This window comes from Festucalex cinctus, chromosome 7 (assembly GCF_051991245.1).
Source record: "Festucalex cinctus isolate MCC-2025b chromosome 7, RoL_Fcin_1.0, whole genome shotgun sequence".
Taxonomy (NCBI): domain Eukaryota; kingdom Metazoa; phylum Chordata; class Actinopteri; order Syngnathiformes; family Syngnathidae; genus Festucalex; species Festucalex cinctus.
This window is the reverse complement of record NC_135417.1, coordinates 27,200,723-27,224,236: the sequence shown is the minus strand read 5'-3', so window position 1 is coordinate 27,224,236 and position 23,514 is coordinate 27,200,723. Positions and strand designations below refer to the sequence as shown.

Below are 23,514 nucleotides of genomic sequence, written 5' to 3'. Positions count from 1 at the left end.
AATTGCATAGAGCTATCATCAGCAAAACAGCCAGGAAGTGGTAATAATGCAACTGTAACTGGAAGTTATATTTGTAATGATAAATATGTGCTGCTAAAAAGTGAGACTTGTGCATTTTTTATTATGAAGTGATAATTGCCTACAGTGGAAGACTGGTTAGCACGTCCACGTCCCAGTACTGAGGACGAAAGCTCGAGTCCGAGCTCCGGCCTTCCTGGGTGGAGTTTGCCTGTTCTCCCCGTGCCCGCGTGGGTCTTCTCCGGGTACTCCGGCCTCCTCCCACATTCCAAAGACATGCATGGCAGCTTAATTGGGTGCTCCGAATTGTCCCTAGGTGTGCTTGTGAGTGTGGATGGTTGTTCGTGTCTGTGTGCCCTGCGATTGGCTGGCAACCAGTTCAGGGTGTACCCCGCCTACTGCCCAGAGCCAGCTGAGATAGGCGTCAGTAGCCCCCGTGACCCTTGTGAGGGATAACCGGTCAAGAAAATGGATGGATGGAAATTAATTGGTGGATTCATGAGTTGAAGCCTCTGGATGTGAGTCCAACTTCCCACCCACTACACCGTGGCTACTATATTATAGTGGTAAAATAGCTGAGGGTTGTTGTCCTTACCTTTCTTTTATGGAGGAAATGACTCTCATCAATTACGATAAACTGTCTTCTTCCGCCAATCTCTTGTCCTGTCCGTCTCCTCAGCTTTTCCATTGAATATGCACATGCTATTCTTATTTTTTTGGCCATCTTGGTCAAAGATGCCGAACTTCCCGCAATTTCATCATCTATCATGTCAATCTGACGCAGCCTCAATCCTTGAGCGAACCTAAAAATACACAATGACATGCTTGTTACCTGGATACTGTTGAAGAGCATGTATAAACTGTATGCTAATGTGTCATTGCAAAGACTTGCTTTTAAAAAAATAAATATAAACTTTTGCAAGTTGAAATAGTAAAAGCAAACGTTTTCACAATGTGAGATAATACAATAAATAGTATTTAAAATTCTTCATCAGAAAAACAAAGGTTTTAACATTTATAGGGTCATTAATTAACCCATGGGTGTCTTCAAGGCCTCAGTATAAGGTAAAATTGATATTTACAGGAAAAGACAAAAAATACTACCATTGAAATATTTAAGCAGTCTCTTACTTCATTACTAGAATTTGCATTATAGTTGCCTTCCCTTTTGCAGTATACTGATTTTTTGAAGATTTTTTTTTCTACAGATAAGCAACTGCATTAAGTTAGTTGTAACAACAGAGGCCAGAAGTGACTTTGTGACTCACACAACAAACTTAAAAATGACTGCATTGACACTTTTGGAGGAGAAAGGTAATTTAGACATAAGATTAATTCCATAAATGTTACAATTTAGCATTTACTGACCTGTATATAAATCTCATCCAGTTGAAGAGACACATTTTTGACCTGCTGAAAACAGACTTAGCTCTGATTGACTTTTTATGAAGTCTGTGGCGCTTTTGGCATCTCCTGGGGACCACAGGTCAAGTCAATGTATGTTTTCAAACATTGACTATCAATTAATCGTTTTTTGTTTTTGTTTATGTAAATAATTCCACAAATGAAAATTACTCATCGGGATTGGGGAAAAAAATAAAGCGACATAAAAGCATGTTGAAAAGATCTTACCATTCATAGAAATCGATGCAGTCAGCTCGGCTCAATTTCATTTTTCTTTTGCAGGTTTTGCAGTGTATCTTACTGCCAATCACTTTCTTCTTTTGTAACCACAAAATTAGATTCAGCGTATTTTTGACTGTGGGTGTTTTTTCCACCAGTTCCCTGACTTTCCTTGCAAAACGCTTCATTTTCGACATTGCGCAAGGAGGCTGAGCCCGGGATGGTATTTGAACACTCTGACCGGGTAGTTTCCCTCTTAAAACAACAACCAATCAGATACTGAGTCTCAATTTCGTGGCCCGGCTTGAAATAAACACTGAAAAATGTTTACCATGTTGCCAGTTGCACTCAAGTATCTATTTGTTTCTCCACTTGATGATAAAAAAACGTGCCCGTTTTTTTTTTTTTTTGGTGTGGATTTTTATGTTTCCAAAATTGAAGCAAGAAATTATGTAGCTGTTTTACTTCCAGCTTGCATGTGTTCCTACTTGTACCCTGTTCGTATTGCGTTATTTTCTCTTAATCTGGCAACACAATACGAGACTCTGGCCCTACATGCTAACGGTTGGAAGAGAGAACGAAGCCAAGCGACTTGTTTTCTCAGCTCCAAACACTAAACAGCATGGCTGATACGCGCTCACGAAAAAAGAACAGCAAGCAACAGACTGCCGCCACATCCGAAGGTAAGTTCAATGTGACAAGTTAAGTGTTAAAGTGCACGGCAAACTATTATACCATGATTTCTCGACAGTACCCGACATCAGTTTAATTAACCTACTGTGATGCGTTTGGAAATCTACTAAATTGAGACGTTGGGTTTTCGCCAGCGTTTGCAGTCCACGCAGTTCAGTGCTTCGTTGTATGATTCCCAAACAGCTGGTGTGACGATGCGAAAAATTCAAGAAATTCTCAAACTCTGACTTCTCACGAAGCAAATAGTTTATTATAGGGGTGCACCGATCACAAAAGGATTTAGTTGGCCGGCACCTCAGAAAAAGAAATCAATAAATCATATCCTCCATGACTTTGTTTCTCTTTGCAGATATTAAAAATTGATCTAGCAAATGAGTAGGCCATGTCAACGATTTTATGATATATAGACTAGTATTACAACATTGGGTGAATTTATCAGTTTATATTTTTAGTTTTACTATGTAAATTCCAGTCAAATCTCATTTACAGGCAGAAAAAATGGTCCATCGATTAACTTTTAATGCCGTACTTAAGAGACTCATGCAAAAAAACCTGTAATGACACAGCAATTGTAACATGTGTAGCCTAGTAAGAGGTGGCACACTAGGCGACGCTTAGTAGGCGTAGAACATAAATTACTGTAGCAACAAAGAGGACTGTGCTTGAGCTCTGATTGTCATGTTAAATGCCATGCTGTTGAAAACACCAATTTTTTGTCTAACTACAGTATGGTTATAAACCTCAGAGCATCAGAATCTACTTTACGATCGCACCCATTGAGAAGGACAATAATTTTGAATCCATGGCATTGTCAATTGGAAGACATTAGAATTGCATAAAATTTGGAGAATAATTGACAAAGCTACTTTCGAAATTTGGCTGGCGTTATTAAACATTCTACTATTCAAAGCTCGTGCCTCATGCCTCATCTACTTATTTGATACTTAGAAGTGGAATGTCATGGTTTGATTCTACTAAATTGATATTTTTTTTTACTACATGTTTTGCCTCTGCAGATGCACCAACATACAGAATAGCAATGGAATCCAAAAATTAAGGAACTGGAGAAAGAGTGTAAGTACTTATTCATTGGGTACTTCTAAACTTGAGATATACTTTAGTTTAGATATGAAAATGCATCGGGGGTTTTTTTAGATAACAGTTCTTCCATTTTAATTGTTCATGCAAACAGAATATTGTGTTCTCATAGGTATAACCAAAGTGTATCATTATTCACTTCATCAATGAGTCATGTGATTCCATGTTTGTCTTTCATCAGACAAGAAAAAGGACATTACTGGAACCACAAAGCATGATTCGGATTCAACACGGTCCTCTTCGGAAAAGTCCTCATCTTCTTCTTCTTCCTCATCCTCCTCTTCCTCTGATGAGGAAAAAAGGAGGAAGAAAAAGAAGGGAAAAAAACACAAGAAGATGGTGAAGCGCCCAAAGAAGAGAGCGACTAAAGGAAAATGCACTTTTGGAAGAGGTGTGCTACAGTGCTCTCTTTTGTTAACTTGCATAACTGTACAGTAGTTGTTCACCAAGCGACATTTAAAAAAAAAAGGGGTATAGATGTTATACTATGTTACCAGTTTGGTCATTGTTTTCCAAAGTAAAAACTAATGGGATATTGATCGGCCGCTTAATTGTCGATAGCTAAAAATTATATAAGTACACTAGTGGTTTGACTTATACTTATTCAATTATGTTGTATTACAATAAAGATGAGTGTGCAGTAAATTATCATGGGAAGATTCTTATGTAGCTTGTGGGAAGATTAGGGTGAACACAAAGGGGGTTCTTTTAGTCTTATCTTTTTTGATGGAAAAACAAATTCATAGTGCCATTATTGTACTTAATATTATTTGCATTAAACCTGTGTAACTTACACCCTCGCAAACAATCTTTATGCTCACAAAGTGCTTTTCTTGTTGCCATCAAATTATTGACAAATAAATAAGCAGGCTTCATAGCCTGAGCAGAAATGCATGTGAAGATGTTCCCTTTGCATGGAAAATTTCTCTAACTCAACTGATATCACAACTCATTGCAGAGTATGAATCACTGTGAATAATTTAGACCTACAACACTTTGATAGTGATAATATAGTGTAAGAGTAAAATACTATGTCAAAGAACATTAAACAATGTTCACCTCGCTCTTTATTTTGAGCTTCTCTTTGGTATATTTGGGGCTCATTGTTTGTATTTTGCTTGTCAGATCTTCTTACGCGATATCACTAAAATAAACGTAATTACAGTTAGTACACACAGTTGAATAGGAAAAGGCGTGGCGTTCTTTCTGCATAAATACCGAAGTAGCAAGTCAAATAGGTGTACCCACCATTCGTAAACAAGTACATTTACCCTGCGGTTGCTGGGGTTCAACTAGATCTCCACATCTGATTTGGGATCAATAATGTACAGATTTACTGTTGCATTTCACAAACTGAAATCTTTATGTCAGTTATATGATCATATAGGGTAGTGAAGATTTGTGAGACTGGAGCTGTATGTAAATAAAAAGCCATACTCAACTCTGTTTCACATGGCTACGCAAAACCAATACTGATTGGCTCAAAAATAGCTGGTCGTAAATGTGAGAGATTTGCCAAACAGCATTTTTACAGCGGTAGAAATGTTTTAAAATGCCATAGTGAAATAAACAACTGAGTTTATTAGAATTTTATTTCTCAAACTATTCTAACTTTGGACTTTAACAAAATGAATAAAGCTTAATATATTACAATATGGGTTCTTCAGTATTGAATAAAGCAACATTGCGGAAAGGTGACAAAATAGATGACAAAATAGATGATTCCATTTAATCAGTGTCACGCCGCCACCAGGCGTGGCGGTTGATGCTTTTATTTTTGTGTCTCTGTTTCCCGTTTTACTTTGAAATCCTAACTCTCCTCTCACCCCAGGTCACTTGCCCTTCCTGCCGCGCCATAATTACCGGTCCCCGCCCTTGATTATCACCACCTTCCACCAATCACCTACTGCAATAAAAGCCACCTGCATTCTCCCCTCAGTGCCGAAGTGTCACAGTCAGTGCATGGAAGCGTCCCACAGTCCTTATGTCCTCGTTCATGTTGCCACGTATTTTTGCCTTGTTTTTGTGCTTTTTCCTCCCCAGTGGAGCGCCTTTTGTTACCCCTTTTGCCTTGTGCCCTTTTTCCTCCCTAGCGGAGCGCTTTTCGTTGTCCCCAGTACCTTTTGCCTGTTTTTTCCTCCCTAGTGGAGCGCTTTTTGTTCTCCACTTTTTTGCCTCCCTGTTCTCCTCTCAGCTTGAGAGGAGACCCCTGTTGGCCGGTAATAAACCTGCTGCCTTGGTGGCTTACCTTACGCCTGCGTCTGAGTCCTACCTTACCTCGCCTTGTCAAATCAGTACTCATGTAATGCTTCTCAACCATTCAAAGTACTTTTTAAAAGCAATTGTTGTATATACTTGCAGTACCATACATCATAAGATTCATCTTACAGTTGTGCTGTCCAACATGATCATAATGGTTGCAGAAAAATTACTGAGTTCTATAAGACATGGCTAAAAGTATCTTGTGAACCTATGAACAAGACTGAAACCACTATATTAGTCCTTGCATTGCTCACTCATTTCTTTCATGATTCCAGCTTCAACACCCGAGGATGTCATTAAACGATACAAGAAGGTCCTCCATGTCTTCCTGCGAGGGAAGAATCTCAGACAATCATTTGAGGCCGTTGGTGTGGATCGCAACACAGTCTTAGCTAGTGTGTCTATTGCTGAGTTGAGTGTCGCCAACCCGGAAAAGTACAGCCAGGTCCTTGAGGGATATTCAAGGGGCCAAAAGTTGAAAGAGTTTGAATTAGTTTGTCGACAAACAATAGACAGTAATCCATCCATCAAAGCCGAAATTGAACTCATGAAAAAAAAGGGGAAACTGCTGCCTTTTATGAAAAGGCAGTAGATAAGTTAAGTTCAACAGAAGTAATTTTCAATTGCAACTGTTAGTCCTACAGTTTTATGTTGTAGGAAATGTAGTACTGTACACATATTTGTATTCAACAATACTACTTGTTAATTTGTACATTACATTTGCAAATAAAAAAGGAACTAGCAACATTTTGTATGTTTCATCACTTTAGAATAGGGTATGCAAAAAGATTATTAAATGACCTGTTAATATGAAAACATAGTTTGTTCATGATAACAAATATTATCAGCAAACATATTAGTCATTTGAACATGATGAAGTGTGGTCACTTTAGAATAGGGTATGGAAAAAGATTATTAAATGACTTGTTAATATGAAAACGTAGTTTGTTCATAATAAATATTATCAGCGAACATCTTAGTCATTTGAACATGATGAAGTGTGGTCACTTTAGAATAGGGTATGCAAAAAGATTATTAAATGACTTGTTAATATGAAAACGTAGTTTGTTCATGATAACAAATATTATCAGCAAACATATTAGTCATTTGAACATGATGAAGTGTAGTCACTTTAGAATAGGGTATGCAAAAAGATTATTAAATGACTTGTTAAAATGAATAGATAATGTGTTCATGATAACATGATTTGTACACATGGTAATCTAAGTTGTAAATGATAATAACAGTTTACAAATACTGGCGGAATCACCAATGTTCAACTTTGGAGTGGATCTGCAAAAAGGTTTGTAATATAATGAAAATAATAATACCACACCAGTGGGGCCTTGATTTCCATGGGCCCAGATGAGGAGCTGCGCTACAAGGACTTTGAATGTTATTCTTCAATAGTTGCAAATTGGTAGCTCATCATGAGTTCAGAATTGCACTTCATGACATGTTTTTGCATTATGATGATGAGTAATATACATTTCTGAATCATGTGTTAACCAGTAGGTATGATTTGCAAATTATTAACTCATAATCCCACAACATTGCAAATTATGAGTTCAGAACTCTTCGTCATGACATCATCTTTTGCTAATGCATTTATAAGATATTAACTAACAATTTGTAAATTACATTTTCTCATGTTTAAATATTTACTGATTATTAGTTAACAATCATTTATCAGTTGCAAAATTGTTAGTTCATCATGAGTTAAGATCTGCTAATCATGAATTCACCGTTTGTTAATGCTTTTACAAGTTATTAACGAAAAAATTGTCAATTTCTTTCCCGTTTTACTCATTATGAGTTAACAATCATTCAACAGTTGCAAATTGTGAGTTCATCATGAGTTCTGAATTGCTCTTCATGAGTTCATCGTTTGCTAATACATTTACAACTTATTAACTACTAGTCATTTGTAAAGTACTTGTTCCTAATATTTTAATAATTACAAATGATTAGTTCATCATTAGTTATCATGAATTCATGTTTTACAAACGCATTACAAACTGTTACCTAACAATCGTTATTATAAAGTGTTACCGTCTTTTTTAACTATTTTTGTAATTTTGTGTATTAGACTTTGATACACTTATCCACCCCAATTTCAAAACAAAGCAGTGTTTATATTATATTGGCAATGTATTTTTTTTTCTTTCATTGCAATATGTTTATAAATGTGTAAAGAAATTAAAAATATATCGCTTTCACATTCATGTTTGTGATTGTTGGATGTTTGAAAGAAATTTATTGATTTAGATTTAATAGGATATTTTGGGTCTCCGGTTCGAGTCCAGGCTCGGGCCTTCCTGGGTGGAGTTTGCATGTTCTCCCCGTGCCCGCGTGGGTCTTCTCCGGGTACTCCGGTCTCCTCCCACATTCCAAAGACATGCATGGCAGGTTAATTGGGCGCTCCGAATTGTCCCTAGGTGTGCGTGTGAGTGTGGATGGTTGTTCGTCTCTGTGTGCCCTGCGATTGGTTGGCAACCAGTCCAGGGTGTCCCCCGCCTACTGCCCAGAGCCAGCTGAGATAGGCGCCAGCACCCCCCGTGACCCTTGTGAGGAATAAGCGGTCAAGAAAATGGATGGATGGATGGATAGGATATTTTGGTTATTGACAACATCAAGAGATGTACTTATATCAGGTGTTAAAACAATCATGACTTTAGTGTTAACTGAAACCTTTTTAAAAGTTCCAAAAACACATGATGAACATTGTCATAATATCCTGGAACTACATCAAGGTAAGGATCACAGGTTAAATTTGGTCTTTTTTTTAGACAACCTGATTTAACTTCAATTTTGACAACTTTAATTTCCTTTGATATGTTAGTTTTGAATATGGATTGTAATGACTGGATCTATTAAAATATCCTATATGTTTAATGGATGTCAATACGACGTTCTGGAATGGATTTTAAATGTGACATATTAGCGGTTATTTAAACATCTCATATTAGAGGAGGCGTATATAATTGTTGTAAAAATAACATCTAGCAAACGTCTAACTTTAGTTTCACAAGTTTGATTTGTAGTCACAAGAAAAAAATTCAAACCCACATTATTTAGATTTGTAGTCACAAGAAGGAAATTCAAACCCTCACAAATGTGATTTGTGCCCACATGGAAACATTGAAAACATACAGTTTATTACTATTGTAGTAACTATTGCTCTGTCACCCTCCAAGTTTTTTTTTTTTTTTCCTCCTTTGGAAACATATCACTCTGGGAACGGTGTTCAATCTGTGGTTCCTCCATATACCAAAAACCACTCGAGAGGCCAAAACTCTTTGAACTCCATTTCAACAAGGATGAAAATGTCGTCTTTTTTCTGATCTAGGGTTGGGGAGGGTGGAAAGCATTAATATCTTTACCAGATAAAAATGTACGAAGCGTCTCTTGCTGTTCATATTCAACAAGGAAATGGTGAGTAATTCTGCAAGAACAGAATTGCCGCGTCTATGGCAAGCCCTTTGAGCATTTATTCCATATCCTTGATATCAGACAGTGGTGTTTCTCAACTAGTGCAGTCTTCGTCAGAACTAGTTGGACATTCAGCCATACTTGTCATGCGCTTGTTTGTACTACTTGTAAAAAAACACTGACATGTCACTCGTTTTCTGCAACTTGTGCCACTTTTATCCAACTAGTGCTGACACAAGTCTAACTAGTGACACATACAAGCATGCATGTAGTGCCAAACTCGCAGCTAGTCTTCTTTTTTATGCACTAGTTGCCCACTGGACCAAACAAGTCATGATCAAAAGCTTACTAGTTAACTAGTCAGGCACAAAAGCTCTAATGTGTTTACTAGTTGACCGTGAATTATTCTAACATGTTAAATAGTTACCTTTGATTTCCTGCACGAGCTAACTAGTGAGAGCTGAAATACCTACTTGTTAACTAGTAGATGACAAAACACTGACATGTTAACTAGTGAACGCCTCTTGAAGTCTACATGTTGAACTAATGACACTCAAACGTTTTTACTAGTTAACTAGTGATGCCCAAAATTTCCACTAGTTACACTAGTGAGACATTTTGACTGAACTAGTTCAACTAGTGAGGTCCAAAATGTTCACTAGTAGAACCAGTGGATGCCAACATGCTCACGTCAACTAGTTTTACGGTCTTTTAAATTTGCTAGTTAGCTACGATGCCCAAATGTTCACCTGTAGAACAAGTGAAAACCAAATTGCTCACTAGTGGCACTAGTTACGCTAAATGCTAATCAGGGGGCCGGACAGTGCCATAAGTGGGTAACTCCTATTGGCTCTCTGATCAGAGCTCAACCCAGGAAAAATTTAACCCTGTAAAGCCTGATTTTGAGCTTCCACAGCCGTTTACTGCCCCTTGTATCTATTCAAAATCAATACAGTGCAGTCACTTTCCACTTTATATGCTATACTAAATAAAAAAGGAATCCAGTGCAACAGTTCCTAAATAAATTCTCCCTTCTTTTGGATTTGAATTTTCAGTTGTTGTTAAATCTGTTCAAACTGCTGGTGGTGTATGATTGGCTGATTGACTGTCCGAAGTTACGTAGATCTTGTCTGGTGCATCCTGGGTAATGTAGGCGGTGTAAGAACACGTCTGTACAAGTAAATGTTCAAAGTGCTTGCTTGGTAAGCACTTTGTATATTTATTCCTTAAAGTGTCCACTAGAGGGCAGTTTGAGCTTGATATCAAGGATATCAAGCATGTCAACGTGCACATAAAGGTGTCAACATGCACACCGTGTTTGATATCCGTGATATCAAGCTCAACATGCCCACTAATAGGCTAGTGGACACATTAAATTGACCTTACAAGTTAACAAGTATGCATACATTGAGCTTACAAGTTAACAAGTAAGCTTACATTGAGCGTACATGTTAACAAGTAAGCGTACATTGAGTGTACATGTTAACAAGTAAGCTTACATTGAGTGTACATGTTAACAAGTAAGCTTACATTGAGCGTACATGTTAACAAGTAAGCGTACATTGAGCGTACATGTTAACAAGTAAGCTTACATTCAGCTTCCATGTTACTAAGTAAATGTTCAAAGTGCTTGCTTGGTAAGCGCTTTGTATATTTATTCCTTAAAGTGTCCACTAGAGGGCAGTTTGAGCTTGATATCAAGGATATCAAGCATGTCAACGTGCACATAAGGATGTCAACATGCACACCGAGCTTGATATCCGTGATATCAAGCTCAACGTGCCCACTAGTAGGCTAGTGGACACATTACATTGACCTTACAAGTTAACAAGTATGCTTACATTGAGCTTACAAGTTAACAAGTAAGCTTACATTGAGCTTACAAGTTAACAAGTAAGCTTATATTGAGCGTACATGTTAACAAGTGTGCATTGAGCGTACATGTTAACAAGTAATCTTACATTCAGCGTACATGTTAACAAGTAAGCTTACATTGAGCGTACATGTTAACGAGTAAGCGTTATAAGCTTACTTGTTAACATGTAAGCTGATGGTAAGCTTACTTGTGAACATGTAAGCTGATGGTAAGCTTACTTGTTAACATGTAAGCTGAATGTAAGCTTACTTGTTAACATGTAAGCTGAATGTAAGCTTACTTGTGAACATGTAAGCTGAATGTAAGCTTACTTGTGAACATGTAAGCTCAATATAAGCTTACTTGTTAATATCTAAGCTCAATGTACGCTTACTTGTTAACATGTAAGCTTAATGTACGCTTACTTGTTATCATGTAAGCGTAATGTACGCTTACTTGTTAACATGTACGCTGAATGTACGCTTACTTGTTAACATGTACGCTGAATGTAAGCTTACTTGTGAACATGTAGGCTTAATGTAAGCTTACTTGTTAACACGTAAGCTTACATTGAGCTTACATGTTAACAAGTAAGTAAGCTCAGTGTGACCACTAGCCTACGAGTGGGCACATTGAGCTTGATATCACGGATATCAAACTCCTGGTGCATGTTGACATGCTCGCTATCAAGAGTATCAAGCTCAAACTGCCCCCTAGTGGGGACAAGTTAACAAGTGAAGTGAACATAAATTTGAACTAGAGAACTTGCAAATTTTTGTTTTTGTTTAAACAGTGCTACTAGCACTATTAGTGGTTCTAGCACCATGAATGCTCCAAGCACTATTACACTAGTGCTACTATCGCACGAATAGTACCACTCGGCTACTCGGATTTTAATGCTCATGAAGATGAGTAGGAAAACATCCATTGGTTTCCTACTGGTTCAGGAAAATAAAAAATATAAATAAAAAAAAACAAAAAAACAATCCCGTCGGTTGCATACGCATATTCCCACCCATTGGTCACTCTCTGTCTATGCCTGTATACTGCACTGTATCTATACAGTGCAAAAGTACCAGTTGTTTCAAAATAAAACAAACAAACTGAAAACAGCCACAATGCTTATTGAGTTTACTTCTGGGGGAGAGATGAATTCAGCATGTTTGTTTGTTTGTTTGTTTTCATTTGTTTGTTTTTTGTAAATACAGTTTATTTTCTTTAGAGTTATTGCGGTCCAGGCACGTAAGGGTTACAGCTTCAAGACATCTAATTTGAATATGACCAATCAAAGTTCTTGTCCCGCCTGCTTCATTTGCATGGAGTCCACTAGTGAACGTGTTGGCGTTTGAGTCACATTAACGACTTCTATGGTCTATTGTTGCATTTTGCATGTTGACGTGTAAGGGCCGAATGTCCACTGGCATCACCAGTTGCGTTTCTTCTTACGTTAGTGGTTCATTTGTAAGGTTTAAAATTGATTACTAGTTAACAAGTAAGGCATAAAATGTCCACTAGTTACACTAGTTGGGAACTTCCCAACCTTACTAGCTGACTAGTAAGGTATAAAATGTGATCTAGTGAACTAGTAAATTCAAATATACCCACTTGTGGCACTAGTTGGGCTCGTTTTGGCCTCACTTGTTAACTAGTGAATCACTTGATTTCACTCTTGCAAGCTAGTTACATCCAGACTGGGTCACTAGTTAACTAGTGACACTGATGTTTATTTAACTAGTTAACTAGTGGACATTTTCTTTCACAAGTCAGACCAAGAAATGAACTTGTCAGTACACGTTTGAAATTTTCCTACATGTTGGGTGTGTCTTTTAACTAGTGGACCCTTATGTAGCACTGGTAAGCAACTGTGCACAACTAGTATAACAAATATCTAACATGTAGTGATTTTTGTTGCACTAGTTGATGTTTCTAGTATAATAGGTGTCATTTACATTATACTAGTTTAACAAAAATGCTTACTTGTTGACATGTGCGCACAACTAGTGAACTTGCAAAGTGTTGTAACTGGAAAACATGTCAACTAGTGAAATGTAATTATTTTCACAGGTTAACGAGTTGTGTGCACATGCCACCTAGTGAGCAATTGTGTGAAACTTGCACAGTCAAAGTCTGTACAAGTTCAGTCTTGAGGCCGACACTTGAGACAAAATACCTTCTACTAGTAAACTACTGATACGAAAATCTGTGTCACTAGTTTACTAGTTACACACTCTCTAGCCAGATAGTTTACTTGTAAGAAAACATGTTTCACTAGTTAACAAGTTCCATAATAATGAGCCCAAATTGTGTAACTAGTGGATATCTCTGCATTTACTAGTTAACTAGTGAACATTTGAGCCTCACGAGTAAGCTTGTAAGGTCCAAATAGATGCAAGTAGTTGTGTGGTATGGGTTTCTGTATTCACTGGTTAACATGTAACCCTAATAGGGATCCACTTGTTAACAAGCTCCAATTCCTCAGGACAACTTGTAAACTAGTGTACAACATGCAATTAAAGGGGGTGGGATAATGACAAATTCTGAATCTTGATTGGTGTATTTTAACTGCAGAGCCAATAGAAATCCTGGATGCACATCTGCCCCACCTCCTCATTTTTTTTTTGGGTGTAACTAGTTGACGAGTGAACATGTTGGCATCCATTAGTGCTACTAGTGAACATTTTGGACCTCACTAGTTGAACTAGTTCAGTCAAAATGTCTCACGAGTGTAACTAGTGGATATTTGGGGCATCAGTTGTTAACTAGTAAAACATTTGAGTGTCACTAGTTCAACATATAGACTTAAGAGCCTTTCACTGGTTAACTTGTCAGTGTTTTGTCTTTCACTAGTTAACTAGTGAGTGTTTCAGCTCTCACAACCTAGCTAGTGCAAGGAAATCATAGGACACATGTAACTAGTGAGAAGAATTCACGTTTGACTAATTAACATGTTGCTGAAAATGAGTGGCTAGTCAGAGTTTCTGTGCTACTAGTATGACAAAGTGCACAGCTAGTGTGGCTAATTGTCCAACTAGTGCTGACAAAGACTGAACTAGTGAGAAACACTACTGTCTGATATCAAGGATATGGAATAAATACTCAAAGAGCTTGCCATACGCGTCCATTCATCCTTTAGGTTTATTTGTTTTATCGCGTTTATTTGGTTTTGCCGCGCCCTAAACAACACCTGATTGGTCCCACCTAAAAAAGTTCGAATCAGCGGGAGCGGTAGCCTGCAAGATGTATTCTCCGAAATATGTGAACTCACAAATACCACGCGAATTCATCTAGCTGGCAACGTCACATTTTAGTGTTTGTTCCCAAACCCAAAGCAAAAACCGAGTCAAGGACGCATCTGTCGAGGGAGGACGCATCTGTACTTGCTCCTGCTTTAATCACTATATATATTACTGATGCGTTTAGTAATGAATCGATGGGGACAGGTTTCTAATAAGCCATCGGCTTCTACCCGTCAGCCCTTCTTTGGGATGTCAATGTTGCAAATGATGTGATGTGATCGATGTAACCTGTAATGTGTCCGAAAGGAAAAAAAAAAAAAATACAACAAAACAAACTAAATCAAACGTGGTGCCCCTAGCTGTAACTGCAGGGATTACCGTTTCCCTCATTACCGTTTAAGTACTAGTCCATATAACGGGGAATCAATTATTGCTACATTCTGATTGGAGCTCAAAGGGCAAAAAATGACATCTTCTGGCAAAAATAGAATATAAGTTTGTTGAAAGATATGTACTCTGCTGTGTAATGTTGCGCTTGTGCCACTGTGAGGTGCTCAAACACTTTTCTTTTATCTTCCTTTGTTTTTTTTTAATCTTCTTTTTACTTTTGGGCCTGGAAGCTGTTGAGTGCAGACGTGTTCTGTTGTGCTCCACAATAAATACACCAGACTTGGCTAAAGAAACTTCATCTTCCATCATCCATTCATCCAAATGCGTCGTTAAGCTGCAAAAACTTAGTTTCACATTTTCACTGATCTATTTGTTTATTTGTAGAATACACTTTGGTTCATGGAAAATACATTTAGTAGGACCATTTACGGAAAGGGGAAAATGCTTCCAATTTGACTCAAAAGTTTAATCAAAAGAACTTATTGTGTGCAGCTTTGGTGGTGGTGAAATATTCCATTATACAATATAACATTGTAAAGATAACTACGGTATGTTTGTGTGGACGTTTCTTTTGAAGACGACAAATGCTACACAAAAGCCGTGATGTTTTGGTAGATAAAGCATTCAAATGAGTTTAGTGTGGATTCAAATGATGTTTACAACTGCCACAGCGATACAAAGTGCTTTTTCTGTGTGAGAAGCATTTAACTGCGGGACACACAAAAACACTTTTTCTCGCCTGCATTTTTGTTTCATGACAGGCACAAGGTTCCACTGAATGAAATCAGGCAAATTTATGGAACAATGTTTATAAATGAGAAAACTATTGTCAGTAAATAACAATGATTTTGTCCACTCTAAGCACATTTTGTTTATGCCATTTTGTGAACAGCCTATCTTGAAAGATCAAAGGAGGACCAAAATGCATCCAAAATTAATTGTTTATTCTGAGACCAATGCCCTGTCACTCTTCCAAGTGAAACTATGAACAATATAATCATCAAATGCTGTTGACAGCCTCCTTGGTGGAGATGGAGTGACCTGTGATTGTAGTCATATGGAACTGCATCGTGTCAGATGAGATTTCACAAACCGATGCAGGAATTTTGGCCTCGGGCCACAGAAAAGCAGCCAAAAAGATTTGTGCCTCAACAGATGGAAGCTACACTTAATGACCTCGGCTTAATTAGAACATGCACATCATTTTGACAAGCTTAGCTTTGAGTTAGGTTTCATTTCTCTCTTTCTAATGGCTTGGGGTATTTGGGTAACGATCAAAACTGCACCACTGGAGATACTGTTGGCATAACCTCGCTAAAGGTTTGAATTTAAAGGGGAAAAGCTTCTTTAATCTTGGCCAAACTTAGTATCTCCAGGGCTGGCGGCGAGAGCACGGGATGAGTGAGAGGCAGTAAAGACAGTGTCATCACTGCACAGCCAGCCTCACTGATTCCTGGTTTTAGGATCCGCTCTTCTCCGAGGGCTCAGCTGTGCCTCTGCTGGCCTGTCATCTTTTCCATCTGTGTCTGGGACCGCCAAGTCACTCAGGTCCTCTTTAGCTTTGCATCCTAACCGCATCATTAGAGTCCAGCTGGAAATATACAGTAGATGCACATTATTACTTCTGAAGACTAATATTACTTCAAACTCGTGTTTGAGTAAGAGTAAAATGTGACCTAAAATGTGGACCTATAAACGTACTTGCACAGGATGTTTCCTTACAGGAAACAAGTCTTTGGAAATATCAATGGATCATCAACAGGACTCAAAGACCAAGCCAGCTCAGCAGGATTTAAGGTGAGACTATGACAGGTTATCGTTGGAGATTTTCAGCTTTGGCTGACTCTACAAGAGAGGACAAGCTAGAAGTGAGAGGATTATGACACAGACACACTTCAGACTCAAATGCTGGCTGCTTCATGATACACGAAAAAGGAAAGAGACATAAAAAAAAAAAAATGATTTGCTCACTCCTGCGATTGGTTGGCAACCAGTCCAGGGTGTCCCCCGCCTACTGCCCAGAGCCAGCTGAGATAGGCACCAGCAGCCCCCGCGACCCTTGTGAGGAATAAGCGGTCAAGAAAATGGATGGATGGATGGATTTGCTCACTTGTCAAAGGTTCAATACTGCCACTTTTACTGGTTGCTTGAATGGGAAAGAATTGTGTCTTGTGTTCTCCCACAGGCCACTTTTTTTTTTCTTTTTTTTTTTTTACTTTTAAATTCAATACAATGTATTCAAATATTTCACCAACAAGTGGCATAGTGTGGGTTGCCAGCACAAGTTGTGATTATTAATCTGATATAAAAAATTAATCATGGGACGAGACACAAATCCCACGAGACGAGATTGAGTCCATGAGAATGAAACATTTTTGACAAATTTGTAAAATAAAAAAAATCTAATACAACAAATTTTGAAGTCCTAAAAAAAGTTTTAGTTTTATTTCAGCAGACTGCAAGAAAATTTATTATCTAGCCCTAAAGTGCAAATGTTAACATTAAACAGTAGTTTCACTTTTGTTACATTTTTAAAATGCTGCTGCAATAACAGCTGCAGGCTGCAGCTGAGATCTTTACTCTTATTGAATAGATTTAGGGCTGCAGTTATCAAATATTTTGGTATTTCGATATCCATCCACCCATCCATTTTATTAACCAACTATTCCTCACAAGGGAGGTGCTGGAGCCTATCCACACAACCTTGACACTCAGCATTACGGGTTGCAGTGGCGAGTGGTGACTTTTTCGAGTGGGCATGCTTAACTCTTTCACTCCCAGCCATTTTCACAGAAACAATCCCGTTCGCAACCGGCTGTTTTTCCTGGATTTTGCAAGTCCCACAGAATACAGTGATACCTCAGCTCACGAACTTAATTGGTTCCCAGAGAGTGTGTGTAAGCCGAAAAGTTCTTCTTCCGAACATTTATTTCCCATAAGAAACCATTAAAATGAGAATAATCCGTTCCCAGGTCCCTATAAAACATAATTTTCTACTTAATAAGCCTTAAAACTACACAAAAATATACCTTATTTTATGTATAATAAATGTGCTATTGTATTGTAATTAAAGAAATAAATTGTACTGTATAATAAAGTCGTTTTATTTTACTTTGTGATGGTAGTTCTTAAGGATAGTAGCAATGGTAGACTTACTTCATTCGCGAGCGTTTCACCGCGTAGAGTGTTTATGGAACGGTTGTCGCTCATTCGCACTTTCGTGCTCACCGGAGCGGAGGAGGTGTGTCCCTTGGTGACAAGGAAGTGGAGCACTTTAGCGAGTCAACAAAAAGTGAGCACCGCCAACTACTTTCACCTCTTTCCTGGGACTAAACAGCCGTGGCACGATTTTCTCCTTTTTTGAGGTACGTGATGGCACTTTCGCTTTTTTTAGTGGCGCGAACTCCATTGACTACAATGCAAACGCGCCGCCGAATCGCCGTCCCTCGCTGGTAAGCATTAGGCTTAACACTAGCCTGTGGTGGGGTCTTTTTCGGTCCCATAATAGCAAAAGTACACTCAAAATGTCTATCAAACACAAACCGCACTAAAAGAAAGGGGGTGACGAACTGGGACGCCGTGAGCGTGCGTCAGCTTCTCGTGGCCGCCACCGTGGTGCTGTTCGACCGCGTGGTTTGGTTCGTCCGCCGAAAAGTAGTTCGTCAGCAGAGACTAAATTCTCGCGAATTTAATGTTCGTAAGGCGAAAAGTTCATGAGCTAAAGCGTTCGTCAGCCGAGGTATCACTGTATTGTGTTCTATTGCTATAAAAGCATGGAACCTATCAAAAGAAATACTAAAGTCTCTTCTTTCATCAGGAAAAAAAAAGTATATTTCTATTTGTTTCCCTTTTGCAGCAATTAGCATTAGAAGAGAGCTAAGTTCCATCAGTTTTCAAAAAATTGTCAAAATTGTAATTTAGTTTTTTTTCTACATGGCTCTGGTTGATCTCCTTTGCTCTGCTGCCACCTGCTGGCCGTTTGTGTAATAACTACCATTTCTGCAACCGTTATTTGCAGTTGAGAGGCTGCATAAAAGCCTTCTGTATGCTCTAGCATAAAAAAAACAAACGTATAAATATGTCTTTGTGACACTTAAAACATTACAAAAAAAACATTTACACGTTATTGGGAGCAAATGAGTTAAGTGTCACATATGCGTGCACCCGCAAGGGCGCGAGCTGAAAATTCTGGGGGTATTTGTATTATGAATTTCAAAATTAAATATTTATTATTTTCTACTGCTGTGTAGATATAAAATTACAGCGGAAATATTCAGGACTGACCCAGGTTGATACGCACTCACTGAAATGTAACCAGCACCGTGGAAATGTAACCAGCACCGTGGTGAGTGTAATGACAAAATCACATGCCCACAAATTTGCCAATACGTTGGAATTTACAGTACGGAACTGGCTCATGCCCATGATGTGGGCCAACTCAGGAGAAGGAAAAAAAAAGTGACATCCAGAAGAGCCGCAAGAGGTTTCAACTAGTGTTGTCCGATACTGGTATTGGTAGAGGCGCCGATACTGCATTAAAACAGTGGTATCGGTATTGGTGACTACTCACAAGTAACATGCTGATACCATTAATTCCAACACTTGTGTCTTGCTTGTGCACGACATTCACTGATATGTGACATGTTCACTGCATGCCGATCTAAGATATCCTATTGGCCTTTGAATGCTCTGAACCAATGTCAGGACAGCTTTTTCATTTTCATTTTGAAGAGAAAAAAAACCCCGTAGGTATCGGTCGTGTCAGGTTTAAACACCATCTTTGACATTTTTAAATTGCACAAATAAGGAGACAGACATTAAAATGAGAAAAACAAAGCCTTGTACAAGGAGAGATGAGCGAGAGATGTGTGCTGGTCACAATCCTCTAGCCCACTCTGGCACACATTCACATTTCTTGTCTTTTCATGGAGTTCGCGAAACAAATGGTCACAAAAGGAGGTGGAGACATAGCAGCGGTGTGGCATCACAAATACAACAGTCATAAACACAGGAGACATCCTCTAACCATAAAACTTTTTACGACCACTAATCCTTGAACGCTGTCTATTGTCCTGGTGTGAAGTTCTTCACTCCCACATTCCAGATGTCCTGAGGTTGAATAAACATGCATGCAGCAGTTCCAAACAGATAGCACAACACTGAGTAAGATGCTTTTACAATTAAATCTATGTAATAAAGAGAAAATATGGAATAATATATATAATAATCCAAACATTTCCCTCCTGTTATTACATATTTACTCAAATACTCATACCATGTATTTGTTAAATAAGCAAAACATCACCATCACAGTGCATAATACAATTTTTTCCCATAATACAAATAAGTCCTTTGTCAACACTATCAATACCACATAGAGCATGACCTAACATTTCTCTTTCCATCATAAAACCTCATATTGGTAAAATTATCATAAGCACAATATAATTCAAAGTGTTGTCTTCAAAGTGCAATCAATTGGATGTTGGTCTAATGTGTGTACATTATCCAATGTTTATAATCCAGTGTGCGCAATGTCCAATGTTTCTGTATGTAATTCTCAGCATTAATAATTCAACCAGCTGTCTCTCTTCCTCTTCAAGATGGCCCCAAAAACAAACATCAAAATCAAAAAGACAGCCCCGACTGATTCTGATCGCATCTTACTCTCCATTTGATTCAGGAAAGGGACTCGTCTCCTTGAGTTGTCCCTTCTGAGACGTCCTGCACAATAGACAGGCCCTGGACTTCACAGCGGTTGGGGGAACTTTGAGGGTAGCAAACAATGTGCTCCCAAAGTCTTCACTGACTTACTTGGTCAGACTTTTCACAGCGAGTCAAGCTGCTTGTTTCTCCTCTGACCTCACTTCAGTCAGGCTTCGCTCCGCAACCTGGCAAACTGTTAGTCAATGGTACCTGTTTTGTGCCATGTGATAGGTGAATCCAGGAGAGTCATTCAGCGATCTTTACAACCTTCGGGGCCAACAACACTTTTACAAGGGCCTTCCCACCTTGGGCTGGACCTTTAATCAAAGTCAGTCACTACCCTTGATGGGAGGCTTGCCTTCCTGCTGAGATAGAGAGTCATCTGGCATTCGATTAAACATTTTCACTTCCTTATCATTTAAACAATATACCCATATAGTCACTTAAATCAATTTCTTTCATCTGTACGGCTTAACAGGTTATTACATTAGGCAAATTTAAATGGTCTACCACACGAAATTTCAAACAAGCTTAACTGTCTTATTCCTTTTACAATTTCCCAAATTACTTAATCATCAATTATCTGATCTTCATTCCTTGATCATATATTTTTCTCTCTTTTCTCTTTTCCCCTTAACAATGTGACATATAAAGTGACTTTCATTCAGTACTCCAAATAACTAGTATGTCATATAGAGACATGATCTGTTCACACAATGCTTCTGCCATAATAATAACATCCAGTTGTTTTACTGGAACAATTTCAACTCATTGTTAAATTTTTTAAGACCATCAATCAGTACTTGTTAATATTGACATTGTCTTACTTTTTGTTCAATTCCATAAAATCCATAGCCACTAACAGAAATTGTAGAATATTAGAAACATCAATCCCATGTATAACAAAATTCTAAAACAAAATTCCAAAAACGTAAAAACATGAAAAATTAAAAACATAAATTTTGTATGCGGTATTGCAGTATTGTTACCAACTCCCCCCTTTTGAGACATCTTTATGGCTCACAACTCAAAATCATTATCCAACCCACTTAAATGTTCACTTCATGTTCACTTTATGCAATTTACATGCAATTTAAAATAATTTCATATTTACAAAAGGTTTTAATTTTTCCTTTTTTTTTCCCCACTACAGTGTTCCCTCGTATATCACTGGGTTAACCTTAATTCAGTCATTTTCCTCTTCTCAAAAAATTACACAGTTGTACAAAAATCCACAAAATCAGCACATTTTTTTTTTTTTTTTAAACAACTATGGAATTTAAAAACAATAGGGACCCTGTAGCCTTCACCGCTCTGGCCCCTAATTTGTGAAAGAACAATGTAGTTTACATGTCTTGGACGGATAGAATTTTATAGTCTACCCAGAGCATACTAGTAGTCTGGCATTTCTTCAAAACTAATTGTATCATACTACATCTTGTATTGTTTACAACCATATAATCAAATTTAAATGTAACACATCTTTCCCAAAGTTATATGTAGTTAATAATAAAGCCACCATGAATATCAATCATCTTGTAAACAATTAATATAAAATACTGGCTTAAATTCTACTTCATGCATTCTAAACAAAACTCATAACCATGTCAGCAATCAATTGTCTGTTCAAATGGCCTTCCAATATCTTCTTAAAGCCACTACTATCATTGTTCAATTTAAATCACAAACTGCATTTTTCACATTCATCTATCTATTCAAATTTGTCAAACATTGTCGTTGTTATCAGTATCTCAATTCAATTTCAGTAGTAACATTGTTAGCATAATTATCCACCCAATTCTTGTATAATTGCACAGCCAAATCAACCTGTGGGTGTTTTCGTTTTAAAACAGCATAATCACAAACATCAAAAGTTCATAACAGGTCACAATTTCACTCATGAATTTAAGATGTCATTTTGTGATTTATTTCAAATCCTAGGGCCGACAAAATTACTTTGTTTATCGTTGGGTCTCCATCATAACCACTTTACAATCAAAACAATCTAAATATTACACCCTTGTTGCACAAAAGTGTAATACACCTTTATTTACATCAATCTCCAATTTCTCCTTTCTTTTTAGTTGTTGCTAGTTTTCATTTCACAGCTCAATTTTCTATCATGCCATAAAAGAATTTTGTCCATGCAAGTCAAAATCTGACTTCCTAAATGTACCCAAACAATTTCTAATTGCTTGAGAGGGTATTGTGGGACATTCACATTCACAATATCCTTGTAGTAACAATATATATATATGTATATATATATATATATATATATATATATATATATATATATATATATATATATATATATATATATATATATATATATATATATATGTATATGTATATGTGTGTCATATATATATATGTATGTATTTATATTTTCCTTCCAGTGCAAATTTAGACCAGAATATACAATTTGGGTGTACTGTTATAGTACTTATTCATTGCTTAAATTTTAATCAAGAATCCAAATTATTTAATAATATTAATAATATTTTTACAGTTAGTAAGTTTAGTATTTTCAATCAGCACTCCTGCCCTTTGCGAGTCCTTAATCACTAGTCTAATTTATCTCCAATTCAGCATTTTACTAAAATAAATCATCTTTAGCATAGATGATATCTGATCTCTTTGCTCTGATTTCCACTTACTCACATGTTGTCAAGAAACCCAACATCAGAATAACTTTATATCCAGAATTCATAAGGAAGCAGGTTAAACAGTTCTTCCTATTTAGTTTTAAAGAAAAACAAAAGTTCTGTCATCTCTATTTCTTCTGCCATAATTGTTATATGCAGTGTCACTGCATCAAACTCATCATCAGTTTACACGTAGTCAGTCAACTGTGACACTCGTAGGTGTGGCATTGTTTTCGTTCTCACATTTATGCTCAGAGTGACATAGTTTGTCATCTGCCATTCTATCTCCCTTCTTTACAATCAGTTCCCTCGCTTTTTGTAATAAGGCGTCAGCTACCATTTAAAAATTTATTTAGGATATAGACTACGTCGTAAAAATGCAAAGATCCTACACCTTTCATATAGCGATATCCCTTTTTCTACTCAGCTTATCTTTTTAATACCATGTTCCCATCTAATATAGACACTAAGACTAGGTCTAATCCAATTTAATATAATTCTGCTTACTGGTTTCGTTTCATCTTTGTTTTTATGTTCACCTTGTTCAAATAAA

At 37.4% G+C, this 23,514-nt stretch overlaps 1 long non-coding RNA gene across 1 annotated transcript; it reads left to right on the top strand.

Annotated features, from left to right (window-relative positions):
* The first annotated feature begins 2,102 nt into the window (after positions 1–2,102).
* LOC144023010 (uncharacterized) lies at positions 2,103–4,400 on the top strand. Its single transcript, XR_013284467.1, has 3 exons — positions 2,103–2,324; positions 3,351–3,408; positions 3,614–4,400. It is a non-coding gene; the product is annotated as an uncharacterized LOC144023010 (long non-coding RNA).
* Positions 4,401–23,514: the final 19,114 nt, after the last annotated feature.